The following is a 17,686-nucleotide window of genomic DNA, read 5'->3' on the forward strand; positions in this document are numbered from 1 at the left end:
GAGAGAGAGGCAGAGGGAGAAGCAGGCCCCTCTCAGGGAGCCTGATCAGGACTGGATCCCGGATCCCGGGATCACGACCTGGGCTGAAGGCAGGTGCTCGACCGCTGAGCCACCCAGGTGTCCCTATTGCGTGTGTTAAAGGCAAGTGCCTTCTGCTTCAACTCGGAATCTCTAGATCATAAGTAGTCATAGCTAACCTGCCAGAGATTAAAGCACATCACTTAGGTATTGTAGGAAAAGAGCCATATGCAATAAATGGATGAGCCTGGGGTGGTTTCCTTTGTGAGGGAGGAGAATCTCTTCCATGTGTAAAATGGGTAAGGATGTTGAATAGCCATTGGTGGAACTATTATAGGTACCATGAGCTTGTGTCCCACATTGCATCCCCTACTTGCTTCCCTTCATCAACTCTCAAAAGATTCTCATTCTTCTACACTTTCTTGAAGCCAGAAATAATCATGTGACCCATGTCTGGCCAAAGCAACCTAAAAATAATTTTACTGGGGCCTTGTTTGAAAGTCAATTTGCTGAAAAGAAATGGGGAAAAGAAAATAACTGGCTGGTATCACTCCTTGCCCTTTGTTTCTGCCTTGCAAATGTGGTTCCTTGAGCTATGGAAACCATTTGTCGCTGCAATACAAGAATGATTAGGAAAAATACTAATACTAATACTAAAACATACTAAGAATCAGAAAATAGTTTTGTTTATAGTATTATTTACTTGCTGGATGATCCGTGAGACATGAAATCTACTTCAAGACATCTTTTTAAATAAACAAATGACGTTGTATTGTGTAGCCAATGTTGGTCAAGTATTTGTTCCTTACAGTTTAAGACATTTTTAACTGATTAAGTACTGAGAGATTATTAACTCAGTCTTATTTTTTTATTCAATTTGGGAAATTAGGAATTTCTAGATTGTCAAGTTAAGAAATATTTTCATGTGGAATCGACTCTGTGCATTACTTGCTAATCTTTAATGAATAATTCTGGTAAAACTGGGTTGTTATTTCTGTGGTATAATTTGTAGGATCCCAGTCATCTATAGAATTCTAGAAGCTGACTTCATGAATATGCTACATCAACATTAATTTGTCTTTTGCATCAGTTCTAACAAAGGGCTCAGAATCAGTACCAAAGCTGACAGGTGGCCGAAACAACCAATAAAAAAATCTAAAAACTGGGATCCCTGGGTGGCGCAGCAGTTTAGCGCCTGCCTTTGGCCCAGGGTGTGATCCTGGAGATCCGGGATCGAATCCCACATCTGGCTCCCGGCGCATGGAGCCTGCTTCTCCCTCTACCTGTGTCTCTGCCTCTCTCTCTCTCTCTCTGTGACTATCATAAAAAATAAAAAATAAAAAAATTCAGATTATTTTAAAAAATCTAAAAACTAAAAACTATAGCTTTAATATATAGAAGAGCAACATCCACATATAATAAAAGAAGGCACATAAGATCAGAGTTTTGAAAACAAAACAGGTATAATTTTTATTGACAGCAATTAGCAGACAAAACTGCAAATGGATCTCTGATGAAAACAGATGAAAGCTATATAAAATGTAACAAGTATATTTTTAAAGGCCTTTTGTTGGTGAAAGTAAGTGTAAAAATCTAAAGAGGCTCAAAAAAGAATAAAAGTGGAACCCTAGGAATTAGGTGCAGTTAAAAGCCAGTTTTCAACCTTACAAAGATGCACCAAGTGCAGGGGGATTCTAAGTGTCCGTCCGGGCACCCAAGATCCTGGCCAAAGCCTTGGGACGGTGGCGCGGAGCGTGGGGTGGAGACTGCTCCCAGGGCCCAGGGCGGGCACCTGCCAGTCGCTCACAGCACAGGGGCAGCAAAGAGACTTCCTTATGCACCAGCACCGTGTGAAGGGGCAAAACGTCCTTGGAGAATTCATAACCATACTTTGGTCTTCATGTAGATTTTCTCAACTTTATACAATTTGTTTGGTGCGGGGGGGTGGGGGGTGGTGAGGATCCCCCAAGCAATGGACAGAGGTGAATGCAAAACCGTCACCAAAGAATCTTAATGTCAATTTAGAACTTGTATTCACAGATAAAAGCCAAGGGGATCAATGTACCACAAGTGAAAACTAGCCCGAGTATATGTGCAGATATGCCATACATTAGGTATATAAGACAAACATTTAAATAGACATATTTTATACATTTCAAGGAAAAAAAGTAAGTTTGAAAATTTGAGGGTCAAGAGACTTTATAATGTCCTTGGAGATTTTAAAAAGAATCTTATCAAAGTTTAGAAATGAAAAAAGTCAAGTGAAAAATTGAGTGTATCCAGGTGGAAGGAAGAACTGGAAAATAAAACTGAAGAAAATATTCATGAAGTAATCAGAGAGGAATTAAAATATCAACTACTAGTATGAGATACAAGGGGATGAATTGAAGAAAGCTGATATATATCTAATTGAAATTCCAGACTAAAAAGGAAAATAGGTAAGAGGCAATATTTCAAAAGAAAAATTTAAAAAAAGAAAAATTAATATGATCATGGCATTTTAGATATAATTATGAAGTTATAAATATGAATCCATAAATGAAAGATATCCAACTTTTTATTCTAGAAGAGTAAAAAATTACAAACAAGGTTAATGAAAAAATTGAGATAGATACAGCAATATAATGTCTAATAATCCTAGGGCAGTAATTATAATCATATAAAAATAGTAATAGAACCTCCAGGACAAAAAACAAATTAGAAACGGCAAGAGAGAAAAGATACACCTTTTGAAAAGGAATGGCAATTGATTGGCATCTCAACAGCAACAAAGGAAGTTTGAGTCACTGTAATATTTTCAATATGGAAAGAAAACAACTGTTTAACTTAAAATTCAATACCTAGAACTACTTTCCTTCAAGAAGCAGGTGGAAAAAAAAAAAAAACTTTCAGGAGAACAAAACGTAAAAAGATAAACCTGCCAATTGACTCTCATTAAGCAAACTTCTGAAGGCTAAAGTATGTGTAGCTGGAAAGCATTCCTGGTTGAAGGTTTGACATGTAAGAAGAAATCATTAAAAAAATAACAACAATAATAAAAGTTTTATTTCTCTCTTTTATATCTGTATATTCTTTATTTTCTCACCTTAGAGAGATTATCTGTGACCCACACTTTAATCCTCTGTTTCCTTAGCAAGGCATTTTTTTACCTCACCAGGTGTGAAGTAAGGATGAATTCTTAGCAGGATACTAGTAGTTAATAAACAAGCAGCATGTGTTAATTTTTTGACCATGCCTCCGTTGCATATTTTGGTGATGGACAATATCATTGTCCAACATAAGTTACTAAAAGGTGTGGGATCTCTTTTTCTGCATACAGTTAGTTATATAAATGACAATATGACATATATATTCTTTTGCAAAAAAAGAAAATAAATAAAGAACACAAAAATATGATGGTGATTGTTTGAGATTTGAAAATCTTGATTTACACTGCCAACTTTGTAATGTAATAAAGGTGTATTAAACATCAGATCAGATATCCAAAAATGATACAAAACCACACACTCCTATATGCTTATAATTTCAATAATCTACCTTGTTACTTCAATTGTCTAGTTCCAATTAAATGTGTAATATATAGAAAAATTAAGTGTGTGAAAAGTATTAGTCAACTGCTCAGTATTTATTGAGAGTTTATTTTACACTGAAACTTATAGCATTTTTCTGAAATTACTCTAATTTTGCCAGAGTACTCTCCATGAATTTCTTTCCTTTTTATTTCACACGTACCATGGTCACAGGTGCCTCTGACACATAATGTGGCACTATGGAGAGGAGTCAGACAAAACCCTTTAGGGGAGGAACTTTGAGAAAGTCCTTATGGAGTTTCGTTTCCTTATATTTAAGTCTACATATTGGAATGACAAGCTATTTCTGGTAGAGTGGCACTTAGCCCATGATAATTGAGATAAACCATGCAAAGTTTATGAAACTGGGCATGACATATGGTAAACAAAAAGATTATTTCCTCTTTGCATTTGTGCAGGCCAGGCACTGTGCTAGGTGACTCATGTCTTACTCAATTTACTTTTTCAAATGACTAGTCCAGTTATTTGGAAAGTGAAAATGAGCAAACTAATAAAATAACCAAAAGACATGTCAACTGGTAATTCATTTTCAATTTCTGTCTCCCAACTTTCAAGCAGGTTAATCCAGCTACTTCCTCACTTTCCTATCTGTCCGGTCTTTTAAGGCTTTCACCCCATCCCTCCTTTTTAAAAATAATAATAGCTACCATTTATTATGTGCCTGCAACGTTCCAGAACCTGTAACAAGGGTTTATGCTGTTTCATTCCACATAAATAAATCTGGTACCTTTTTCTCACTTTTGTTCCTAATTAATATCACTGTGGCCTATGACATTGGACTATTCACTCCTTGGAAAAGTGTTTTCTCTCCATTTCAGAGGTCCTGCATGTTTGAAGCGTATCACCCTCTTTTCTCAGTTCCTCACTGGAACCTCTGAGATCACAGTTGCAGGACTGTCCCATGAATTAGTTTACCTCTGCATCCCTCTCCATTCCATCACACTAGCTCTGCCACACTACACAAATCTCAGGGGCACCTTTCACATCAGACCATTTTACATTACCTCCCTGGCATTTACAACTGTCCAAATGGTTTTATTTTTATTAATCATTTATTTATTTTTAGAGAGAGAGAGAGAGAGTATGTACGTGGGTGGGAGGGCAGAGGGAGAGGGAGAGAGAATCTCAAGCACACTTCACGCTGAGCCCAGAGCTTGATGCAGGGATCAATCTCCCGACCCTGAAATCAGGACCTGAGATGAAACCAAGAGTCAGACACTTGACCGATTGCCCCACCCAGGGTCCCCATGTCCAAATGTTTTTAAATCAAAACTTGAGGGAATAGTAACTTTGACATTATTAACATTCAATTTTTCATTTACTTGAAAGTCATGGTCAGAAGAGTATTCTCTTCCCCAAAATTCATTTACTTACCCATGGGCAGAAAATACTTATTATTTAAATCCTTCTTGAATTAGAAGAAAAAAAATCTAATTTTGTGTGTGTTTGATTTGACTGTTCCCAAACGAGAAGAAGAAAGCAAATGTGTTTTCTGAATCACTGACATTCTTGGACCAAATAAGCTAGGTGAGAAAAACTATACAGCAGAATATAATTTGTGGAAACAGATATCTTGATATAAATTAATTTAGATAGAATCTACTATGATTATGTAAGAATTTTCTTTCTCAGAGAATCATGCACTGGGTCTCAAGATCCTTTAGTTGTGAGGCATAGGATACAGGAGTTTTAATATTATTAAAGGAATATAAATGTTATACTTTTCTCTCAGAAATTTTTCACTTTTTTATGTTTGGAAAGAATAATAGAGATTGCATTAGGGAATAACATTAATTATATAATAAATCGATTTTAAAGACAATTTCCCCCCTGGGAAAGCCAAAATAAATGAATACTCTAAGGCTGTTAAATATTTCTTTAGCCTTTCACGAGAATCAACAATAAAACTAATGTTATCTTTTTGTATTATGTGATCAATTTTTTGCTATTTAAAGGAAAACATAAATTCACATGAATCATATATTTATATGCTAATATATACATAGTATACAATATATATGTGTGTGTATATATCTGTGGATATATATGTATATATACATGTATGACTATACATGCCATATTTTTTCTTTTACAAGCAGTGATTGTGATTATTCATCAGGGGGGCATTTTTCTTTTATAATTTTCAAGATAAAAGGCATTCTTTTAATGTCAACCAGGGCCTATATGGTTATGTATTATACTGTTAAGCAAGCAACCTGGATTTAATTCCCAGCCCAGATTGCACACTCCCCAGGCTACTTTGTTCAACACCTGTAAAGAAGAAAATAACTAATGCTACATGAAAGCACCAATTTTAGTTTTAAGGAGGGGTGCTAGTTTCCAATAAAGGAATAAAGTGTTATTTTGCTTTGTTTTCTGCTGGAAATATAGTAGTTGTGGCTTTTCAGCAGGAGATATAAAGCCACTCTACAAAGGGTTCCCTTCCCAGTGTATCCATTGCTCTGTGCACTACCACATGTTTTTCTCATAAAGGGAAGAAAAATGCAGGTATTAGAGTTTCTAATTATATGTTTCTACAAACTGAATTAACACGGAAATGGCAAATTGCTTGGGGGAGCATTTAACCCCATGCCTTTAAAGCATTCAAAAGTATTTGTTTCTTCACACTTGGTCTCTTAAAAGCCATTTCACTATTTTCCCAGGATATCTGCACCTAAAAAAAATAGCTTTATGTTGACACAGTGGCAACTATTAGATGGAATTTCTCCTAGATTTTCTTGAAGAGGTATAACTTTTCATTGCTCCCAAATCTTAAGATTTAAGAGAAGGTTATGGATTTGCAGTAAGTCAGGGTATGAAAAAAATGTTTGTATGCATGTGCATTTGTGTGTCTGTGTGTTAAGTGTGTGCTTAAGAGAAAAAGCTAACCATATCTCAGAAACATCAATAGAGGTGTAGGGACAGACTTCTTCCCTATGTGATACTTGATCTCTGGGATAGGTGAAAAAATGGTAGCAGCCTGCTATTGTTGTTGTTGTCTTTATGATGTAAGGTGACTGTGGTTATGCGCTTCTATTTTAAAGACTAAACATATTTAAGGGATAAAGCAGAAAGCACTGTTACTGGAGCATAAACTTGAGTGGGATGTAATCAGACATTTTATTGTCAGAAATAATTTATCTTGCAGGAATACGAATGTTAGTTTTCCCTTGCTCCCTAATTACTATGAATCATTGACTCTATGTTCTGTTATTTCCATTATGGTGCCTCCAAAGTACAGCCAAATTGGTCTTTTGTATTAAACTCACTTGACAAAATAGGCTACTAACATAACAGCATTTCTTAAAATATCAACATGTGTGTATGATGATATGTTCTTGATTCTACTGTTATAACAAAACAGGTAGGAAAAGTGAATGGGCTCAAATTCATTAAACTTTTTATATTTTAAAGGATATGTAAAAATTCCATTAAAAAATTCTAAGTTTTTTCCTATAGATATTGAGAAATTTTCTGATTTTGTTTTCTCTTAGGCAAACAAGAAAGAGCTGGATTAAGAAAGATGGTATTTTAGGTTCAGGTTCTTTTTCTTCTTTCTTTCATTCAACAAAAGGTCATGGACCACATGTAAATGGGATCTTGATGGAAGGGAAAATTTGTTAACTTGAATCCTAGTACTCTAATAGATTCTATAAAATAGGCACCTTGTATATCTCTCTCTATTTCGCCATTCTCTTGTGGTTCTTCCCTAACTAAAATATGTACTTATTTTAAAATGCATAATTTCTATAAAGTTCAACAACATTTTCTGGCTTCTTTCTTAAGAAACCCACTGTGACTTTTCTTATTGTGCTGGGCAAACTTTGAACTCCTAGATGCTATTTATGGTCACTCAAAATGTATGCCCTAATAAGACTACAAAGCAAAGTAATGGCTTGAAAAGCCTACTGTTGAAAAGGTTGGTGGGGAGGCATTGCTAACCACATACATGTATCATGCAAGAGACTATGGGAGGTCACAGGTTCTCAAGGAGTAAGGATCAAGCAGGGTCAGATTGGTTACAGCCAATTGCACAACCACATTCTTCTCCATTCATCCCCAGCTGAATCCCTAATTATGACCTACACAATCTGTGCCAAAGCACTAAAGAGTACAACTGTATTGTTCCATGGTGAGTGCTTAGCAGAAAAGCTGGAATTTGATACTTAGTCACAGTTTGCAAACAATGTGGTTGAACCACCTGAGGGGTCACATTTTTACATTCTGAGGCAATTTATTAGTAATGGTACCTGTCAGTCAGAAATCCCCCCAAAGCTCTTTCATTACTAGACATGACTTTGATATAGAAATGGTTCAAAGTAAGAGGCAAATAAAACAAGAGCTAGATCATTTACAAAGAAACATCACCATACTCCCTTTATCCTTTCCTGATGAGCAATCTTTGTAGTTGTGCTCTAAGTGGTGTAAAGATTAGGCTGGATGAGTTATTTGAAAAGCAAGCCTTTTTATTTGTCTATGAAGGATTTTTAAAGTTCCTAAAGTATTTCCATGACTTCTTCCATTTTAACTCAAAATATAAACAGAAGCAAAACCTATAGTTGAGATACTCTATGCAATGACACTTCCTCAGGCTATAGTGCTCCAGAGAGGAATGATTAAAAGTTTAAGGAAGCTTGTTTAAATTTAAAAACAGCATTCCTCATTAAGATGTTATACAGCTTTCTCTCAACACACACACACACATACATATGCGACTGCACTTACATTTTCAGTGCACAGAGCAAACTTCCATTTCTGATTATGGAGCACTTTTTTTCAAAACAAATATAAAGAATTAATTTTTAAAAAGTGCTTTTCTAACCTCCAAAGGAAATACCAATACCACCTTTTACAAACAAGAAATATTTTAATAATTCTCATTTATTTAATTTCTATACCTGCTCCTGAAATCTTCACTCCTTTCAAAGAGATTTATTTATTTATTTATTTATTTATTTATTTATTTATTTATTTATTTATTTATGGGGTGGAGAGGGGACAGAGGGAGAGAGAAAACCTTAAGCAGATTCCCTGCTGAGCATGGATCCCCACATGGGGCTCAATCACATGACCCTGAGATCATGACCTGGGATGAAATTAAGAGTTGGGCACTTAACTGACTGAGCACCCAGGTGCCCATGAAATCACTACTCTTCTATTTCTTTCTCCCTATTGCTGACTTCCAGTTAGGAATTTACTGTTTATATTGGCCACATTTATGACATCACAGAATGTGTAACCATATGGATAATGTTGCCATTGCCACATTTTCTCTAAATGAATTTTTTAAGAATGGAAGTCACGTTATCAAAAGATTTTATGTGGGCCTTTAAAAAAATGCACAAAGGATTTAAGGTAAGAAACGGAATACACCATAGAAAGCAAATCCATCAAATCAAATAGTGTACATAGGGAAGATAGATCTGAAAGCAGCCTACATGTTATTCCATCTATTCCTTTGTTTTATCTTAGTTATTTAAAAAAATAAATATATGAAATCACAGGATAGGTGGGACACTGTAGTGCAGAAAAATAACATTTAAAAATCATTGTTACATGTTAGTAAATATGATCCATGCTTTACATGTAGTATCTCAATTCTCAAAACAGTCTGATGAAGTAGGTATTATTCCAGTTATAGCAGATGGAGAAAATCAGACTCAGGATCACACACACTGCTTCATTAGAAACTGATGATAGCTTTATCAAATGTAACTTTATTAAGCCTTATAATTATATTTATGGATTAGCCCCCGCATTATTAACCCATCTATATTTTTAAAAATAGGTTTATAATCAAGTGTTCACCATTCTTTGAAATTTGAAAGGTATGTGCATGTATGTGAACATTTGTGCATTTATCTCTTGACCTCAATTCTGAGCTCCCTTAACCATTAACCATTTCTATTGCCCATAAGCACTGATGTTTTAAAATAAAATAATTTACTAGCAGTGTAATAATTGCTCCAAGCAAGAATCATCAGAACATGCAAATTCACTGGCTTAAATACTGTTGGGGAATAGGATCTTTACATAGTCCCAAAATAATACCCCACAGACAGCTTGGTAAATATGTGCAACAAAATGTGACTTTACAATGGATAAATCCCATTAACCAAGTTACTACTTATCCATCACCTATGGTTACCCAGTGAAATCCTGGGTATCGTTTTAAGCACATGATTAAACTTGGCATTTTCAAAAAAAAAAAAAAAAAAAGAGGCCTATTTCATTATGTGAGTCTCATATAATAGGAGGTGCACAATATCACTTATTGCATTCTTGCCAAAATTGCTTAACCTGAATTTAATCATGACTAAACATTCAGACAAATCTTTCTGGTGGAACATTTTAGAACATAATTATCTTGCATACTTAAAAGGGAAAAAAAGGTCAATATCATAAAAAAACAAAAAAGGGATTGTCCTTCTACATGAAAGAAAACTAGAGGGACACGTATAATTATAATGCAAGATACTTAACCAAAATGATGAAACAAAGAACTATAAAGAACACTCTTGAAGCACTTGCGGACATTTGAGTTATAGAATTATGTTAGATAAGGTTATTATTAAAGTATAATTTTTAAGAAGTTAAAAATATGATAAATATAAAATAAACATATATATGTCAAAGATTTTATCTAGCTTGTCAATTAATGAGGAACTAGTAAGCTCTTAAAGTTAGACCACAGAATATATGAGGAGCTATTTTTCTACAGGCAAATTAATGAAAGATTATTAAGATCACATTGCTGGGTTAGATACAAAACGAGGGCAGTAAGCCAGAGGTGTCACGCACAGTTATCTTTTTCAATCAACAGAACTCACATGCATCTGGACAGACAAAAATCTGTAAGTTAGTCTACATTATAACACATAGGTGGTATAAAATAGATCAGCTGAGGGATCCCTGGGTGGCGCAGCGGTTTGGCGCCGGTCTTTGGCCCAGGGCGCGATCCTGGAGACCCGGGATCGAGTCCCACATCGGGCTCCCGGTGCATGGAGCCTGCTTCTCCCTCTGCCTGTGTCTCTGCCTCTCTCTCTCTCTCTCTCTCTCTCTCTGTGACTATCATAAAAAAAAAAAAAAAAAATTAAAAAAAAAATAAATAAAATAAATAAAATAGATCAGCTGATAGAAAATTTACCGATTCGTACTACCAACCGGAGTGCACCAATCAGTGTCCCAAAGGAAGCTCAGTAATCTCTTTTGGCTATTACCAAGTCTCAGAATTCTTTTGACATTGTGAAATCAAAAATAAAGTTCTTGTGTGATGAAAAAAACTATTATTTAAGTAGAAAAATATCCTACCTTTGAGAATATACATGCTGAGATATTTTGAGATTGTGTTTCATAATGTCTACAATTACTTTGAAATGATTCCGAGCAAAATACTGCTTGGAAGTAGCAGAAAGCTAATGTGGCAAAATCGTTAATACCCAATAAATCTAGTTGATATGCTATATAGGTGCTAATTTTGATTATCTTCCAACTTCTCTGTAGGTTGGAATTTTTAAAAACAAATGTTTGCAGACATAATGAAATATTTGGCTTATTTTGGCATTTTTCTTATTTAAATTTTTAGATGAGATTACATTGCTTGTATACACGTCCTGGTTTTCTAGCCTTTGAAGGCAGTATAATTTGGAGCAGAGGCTCTCAAATCCTCAAGTGAGAGGGTTTTTTTTGTTGTTGTTGTTGTTTTGTGTTTTTTTTTTTTAGCAGATTTTAAACATCAAAATTGCTATTTACAAGCTGGGTATTATTACACAATGTAAATATATACTGTGCTTGCTTTTCTCACCTCTTTGATAGGGAGGTAGCATCCAAATTACCTAACATATATTTAATATTCAACAAATGTTGTCTAATTTAATTTCATATTTTATGTCTTATATCTTTAGTAATAATACCAGTAGTCTCCATTTGGTTAACTAAGCTCCTAGGATTTCTTTAAAGCATAATGTGGTACTAATTCCACAAGCCCTCAAAAATACATCCATTGATCTAGACTTCCTTGTACTGACTTAGGAAAATTTTTGCTATCTTTTATAATTGGCAGGATATTTATGAGCTCTTTTGTTGTTGGTAACCCTTTGCCAATCAGCATTTCTAAAAGGGAGTTATGGTCACATGCATTCACTCTGTAAATGTGAAAATTTGAAGCTGAAAAAAAATCTTGCAAACATAGAACTTTGGGTTTAAAATAAGACAGGAGCAATCTCAGACTAGTAACATTCAGTTAGATACCAGATTGGAAAAATGATAGGAACTCAAGATTCAGAAAAATGCAATATGCTCAAGGTTTTTTATTCCTTTTCTTTGAAAATGGACAGGTATAATTTAAAACAATATTTGGAAAAATGGCTTCAGAGTAAAGACAAACCTTCCGAGGGAACATGATGCAGAGGCTGTTCATCTATTTTTAATCCACATGGAGCCACAGCTCTAATATAGCAGACTGATTAGAAGAAAGATTCTGTTCCAAGGAGAAATAGAATTCAGTTCCTGACTTGTTCACTAAGATCCCATGGTACCTGCAATTTCTAAGGCACAATCCTTTGAAAAACCCTAATTTGCTTGATTACTGTAACTGGCTGAAGTATTTTCAAATTTAAGCTCTGTGCTAAATTTCTTTTAAATCTGGATATATTATAAAGAGATATTTAATTCTGGCTCAGAGACACTCCACTCCCACCATGAATAAAAAGTATTTTACTTACATTGTGATTTAGTAGTGCTCTGCCTTATTGCAAATAAACAATTCATACCTATTTCAGATGCTCTGTACTCATCACAAGATTCATTACAAAATATAAATTTATTATAAATATAGATAACCATAATGCTGTTTGGTCTAGAATTCATAAGGTGATGAAAACTTTTGGATTTTTAAAATTGATGAACATTATTTGATAAAAGGTTTACTTACATGACAGAAGACAGAAATATTCACTTGAAAGTTCCTAAAAAATAAAGAGATACACGTGGGTTATCGATGTATTTCTTTCCATCAAAAATCCTATGACTAGTTTGTTTCCATTACAAAATTTTGTTTTATTTCAACTATAAACTTAATCTCATAAAAATTTCTGTTCAAAAATTTTAATTGTATAGTAATTTAACGTAATAGCCTGGAAAATGTTTTTATTGCTCATACTTAAACACTGTCAATTATAATAACAAGTTACTAATTTAAAAAATAGCATATGGGATGCCTGGTGGCTCAGTGGTTGAGCGTCTGCCTTTGGCTCAGGTCATGATCCCAGGGTCCCAGGATCGAGTCCCACGTCGGGCTCCCTGCATGGGGCCTGCTTCTCTGCCTGTGTCTCTTGCCTCTCTCTGTGTCTCTCTCATGAATAAATAAAATCTTTTTTTAAAAAAAATGCATAGTTCTTCAATTTTCATTCTATATTAACAGTTATTCCCAGGCATTAACTTACATGTGAGGAATATAACTAAGCTCAAATTAGTTTATAGGTAAAAAATTGCAGTAGTTATTGAAATTTTGATTTGTAATTCCACTTTTTATTTTCTATGATTTAAAAGACAAATGCATTAAAATAATTATAAATCTATTATTGGGCATGCAATATATAAAATTATAGTTTGTGCTGCCAACATAAAAATGAAGATCAGAACTGGATAGGAGTAGAGTTCTGCATGCTAATTTGGTATCAATGAAAACTATGCTATTATAAACTTAGTATATTAATCGTAATCTCTGTGTTATGCAGAAAAATACAACTCTAAAGAGATTGTATTTGAACCTTGTCAGTCTAAATCCCAGGCTGTGTTCTTACCATGTTTCCTTATAAGAAAGGGTTTGAATGATTCACTCATTCATTGAGAAAAGTTGTGTACTGACCATCTAATGAAAACTATTTTAATAGGTTCTGGTATTACAGTGCTGAATAGAATATTAAACCTGCCTTCTAGTAGATTACAGTAATCATTGTGACATTTCAATTCATTATAACATAACACGCAAATTTCTAAAAAGCAAAATTCTTTCCAATAAGTCCAGTATGAAAGGAGCCATATCTGTGGTCTCACTGCCATAAGAGTACTGTGGAAAGATCTAAAGATATTGGACTTGAAGGTGAATTTGTCACTAGGTGGTCTCTGACATGTCCTCAACCATGCTTCCTAACCATCTTCCTGCATAGCCACGTTGATTTCTTTGCTGTTTCTTGAAAACTCCAAGCACGTCTACCTTGAGGACTTTGTATTTGCTATTCTTTCAGCACAAATACAATCCTTGAAAGGAACGTTGAGTCTCTACCTCATGGATGTCACTTTGCCAAAGAGTGGTTCTTTAGCCACACCATAAAAAAGAATTACATTCCTCCCCAGAGATTTCCTACTTCAATTTCTTAGACCTTTACTTATTGTCATAGCAGTTTAAATATTTGTATGTCTATCTATTCATCCATCCATCCATCATCCATCTATGTTCAAAGTCTTTGTTTCCACAAATGAATATAAGCTCTTTGAGAGGAAACATTTTATTTGTTTGGTTTACTACTGTATATTTAGTTTCTAGGTTCATGATTGGCCTTCACTAAGTATTTTTTGATTGATCTGGTCAATGGACCACAAACAATATTATATAATTTTTATTACATCTAAGAAGTAAGCAAATAAACCTAACACTGCACTCATTATGTAGTTTTAAGATTAAGACAGACTTAAGTATTCAATCAACTATTCTGCCTTTAGATAAAGCCATTTTTGTTTGTTTTTGCGTGTGTGTTCTTTTTTTTTTTGTGTGTGTGTGTGTGTGTTCTTTTTACAATTTAAAAGAAGAAAAATTTCATAATACTGGTCTCCTCTCTGAATGTAACTCATGAAATCATAGAATTCTTACAAATCTAATTTAAATAGCTCCGCATGCATTCTAACATTACTTCCCTTCTTGACTATTCATAGAGAGAAACTTAAAACATTATACTTTTTGTATTAGCTTTTGATATTTAAACTTAATACCTTCTAGAATGAATCTACCTTTTCAGATAAATACTTCTGAATATTTCTAAATACTTTAAAATAATTAAAAGGAAATTCTGACATATTTTATCCAAACAACATAGTTAACTAAATAACATATTTTCCAAGCAAGGAGACAGTTTGTGTAAGAACTATGAAATTCCTACATAATGCTAAAAGAACAGATAGTAAATTTTTCTAGACAAACATAATTGTTTAAGAATAAAGATAGCTAAAATTTCATGGAATAGACAAAATTTTAAATGATTTGTCCTTATAAAGATATCAAAGTGATCAATTCAGTCATATGCTTTTCCAATTAGGTAGATTATGATTATTCAATCAGACTGATGTACAGAATAAGGAATTCTAACCTTCCCTATGAAACAAATAATCTGGCCCTGTATTTGATAATTTATTGAACAAATAAGGTTCGTGGATAGATACATGAGAAAACAAATTGGCTGGGAGGACCAGGTGTTGGAAGACGGTGCAGGTTCAAGGTAGAAATCATTGGTCTCAAAAACTTTCATTTTCTTCCATATCCACACATACAGAGAAGAGGGTGAGTGTGTGTGTTTATGCATGTTTGCTTTACTGTGTTTAGGTTAGCATTTAGTTTTGGCAAAGAAATAAACAACTAAGTTGTATAATATTTTCAAGATCTTTATGCTGTGTAAAGTTTTATAAGCCTTAAATATTTCAAATATGATCCACTATCATTCTCCCAAGGTCAAATGATATAATGGAATTTAACATTAATAGCACTAGGCACAGCTATTTAGAGAAATAATTTCTCTCAACGATCTAGCCATCCTAAATATTTTACGCAAAGGGCAGCCCTTAATTAGGGGACACTTCGGGAAAATACATGTTTTTTAATGATTTCAAGTTGTGTGTGGAGGAAAACTAAGTGTATTTAAACTTGCCTTTTCTGTCCATGACCATGGATTTTGAGGGGAAATCTAGTTTCCATAATTATGATTCACTGGCACCTGAGTCATCAAATGATATTTTACATCCTGTTTGATGTTCATGGAGTCTTACAAATCTGTCTTATAAAGGTTTTATTCTTTGAACTAAGAAGTCCTATTTTGCAAAATTAAAAATTTAACTAGTTTTCACAGAGCTTCCACTCATTTTAGAATCAGAAATCACTGATTTTGTGTGGAATTCAATGAAAAAAGCATTTTGTTCTTATTTACTCAGGCCAACAGGTAGAAGAAAAATGGAGTATGCTCCAAAGAAGTTTACCAAAAAATTAAAAAGCAGAGCTTGAACAGCAAGGCGACCTAAATTTGATGATAGAAAAATAATATAGCCAACATAAAAATTTAATCCACACTATAGAATAATAGATGCAGCCAGCTTTACTAATTAGTAACAAAAAGGAATGCAGTAAAATTCAATTTAAAAAGCATTCATTGGTATAAAGATTCAAAGACTTTAGTACCTTGCCTTCAAAGGGCTTCCAGTTGAGCAGGAGAGAAAGATACATAAGCAAACACTTTTAATCCATCACAATAAGTAAACTGTCAGAATGACATAGAAGGGAAGGTGAATGACATAGAAGGGAAGGCCTCTCTCTGGAGGAGTCAGAACAGATTATACAAGATGAGGTATAGTTGTAATTGCACACTGACCAGTGAATAGTTTTCCCAAGTAGACAAAGGATCCAGATCCCTAGATACCATGCAAGTAAGTTGGACAAAGCTTAATAATGATGGGAGCCATTCAACATTTTAACAGAGAAATGATATGTATTTTAGGAGTAAGAGTGTAAATTGTTTTTAGAATACTTCTATTATGCAAATGGAGTGAAAATTAATACATTCATATTGTGTCTGAGCTTAAGTCATAGCTTCCTTTACCTATTTATCCTATGTTCTCTTGAGGGGCTAAATATTAAATAGTTTGTATGTGGAAACAATGGAAAACTTACTTGTTCTGAAATAGAAATTATTTATTTATCCAAAAGTTCTTCATTTGGCTTCCTCAAACAGTTTTAAATTGTCATTCATATTGGCCTAAGTACCAGTAATTCAATTCCATGACAGAAACACAGACAAAGCAGATTCCCAGGGACTCTCGTCTAAAACAGCCTCTCATTTCTATGAGCTTTTATTTATCATCCTTCAGAACAAAGGATCACAAGAGGTTTTACAATAGGCCCTCTGGATGGTTGAGGTGATTCCCAAAGGAGCCAAACAAAGAGTGATATATGGTAAATCAAAGGAAAGTAGGCTTTAGTGGCTAATCTTTCCTGGAAGACCAGCTGCAATAAAAAAAGAAAAACAGGATGAACTGAAGTAGACAGAAGTGGTGGGTGGGATCTGGTGTCATTTGAGCTAGTAATTACATTTTATTGCGAATATTCAAAGTAATTCCCTACTTTGGCCATTCTCCTTTGCATGTTCCTTTTGATTTAGCAGTCTATTACTTAAACTGATACTGTAATTAAGATAGTCTTGTATAATATGCTCCTAAAATCAGATATATTTTTCCTTTTGATTTTAATAGAACATATTTCACTTAAATACTTTATAAATTTAATTTCAAAATTAATCTGATGCTTTTATAGTATTCATTTTCTATTTCTAACTCTGATTTCAGCTCTAAAGAAAATCATTAAAGTTTTTTTTTCTTTACACTGGATGTTATGATACATGAGAACAGAGTTTTCCAGATAGACAATATTTTCAAAGAGAGAATGCCAATACAAAAGTATCTCGAAATGTGCAGTAATCAGATTGATAGAATTAAGGCAAATAGAACATAAAAGGCAAGACAAAGGCAAATAGAAATAAAGGCAAAGGTAATATGTGAATCTACCAATTTTGGTAGATTTTGGTAAATATTTATTTACCACAATCGGTAGCTCTCAGATGCTACTTTTCAAAATTAATTTCTCTATAATTATATTTCAGTCTCCTATTGGTGTTTTCTCAGGCTAATATGACATTAACTGCTCCCCACTAACCATAGCTTATTTTTAAAAGGTTAATTTGAAGAAATGAAAGAAAATATAGTTGATGCCTACACAGATGAATAATGAAGAAAGTCTTTGTGAATCAAACAATCCATCTTGG

The 17,686-nt window shown here is 33.9% G+C and overlaps 1 protein-coding gene across 2 annotated transcripts in view; it reads right to left on the bottom strand.

The window, feature by feature from the left end:
• Positions 1-17,686, bottom strand: part of SEMA3A (semaphorin 3A) — a 461,093-nt gene that overhangs the window by 387,447 nt on the left and 55,960 nt on the right. For both annotated transcript variants that reach the window (XM_041723448.1, XM_041723450.1), the window contains exon 2: positions 12,541-12,574. The gene's annotated coding sequence lies outside the window, so the exon portion shown is untranslated. The remainder of the gene's footprint in view (positions 1-12,540; positions 12,575-17,686) is intronic.

Source organism: Vulpes lagopus, chromosome 11 (assembly GCF_018345385.1).
Source record: "Vulpes lagopus strain Blue_001 chromosome 11, ASM1834538v1, whole genome shotgun sequence".
In the NCBI taxonomy this organism is placed as follows: Eukaryota; Metazoa; Chordata; class Mammalia; order Carnivora; family Canidae; genus Vulpes; species Vulpes lagopus.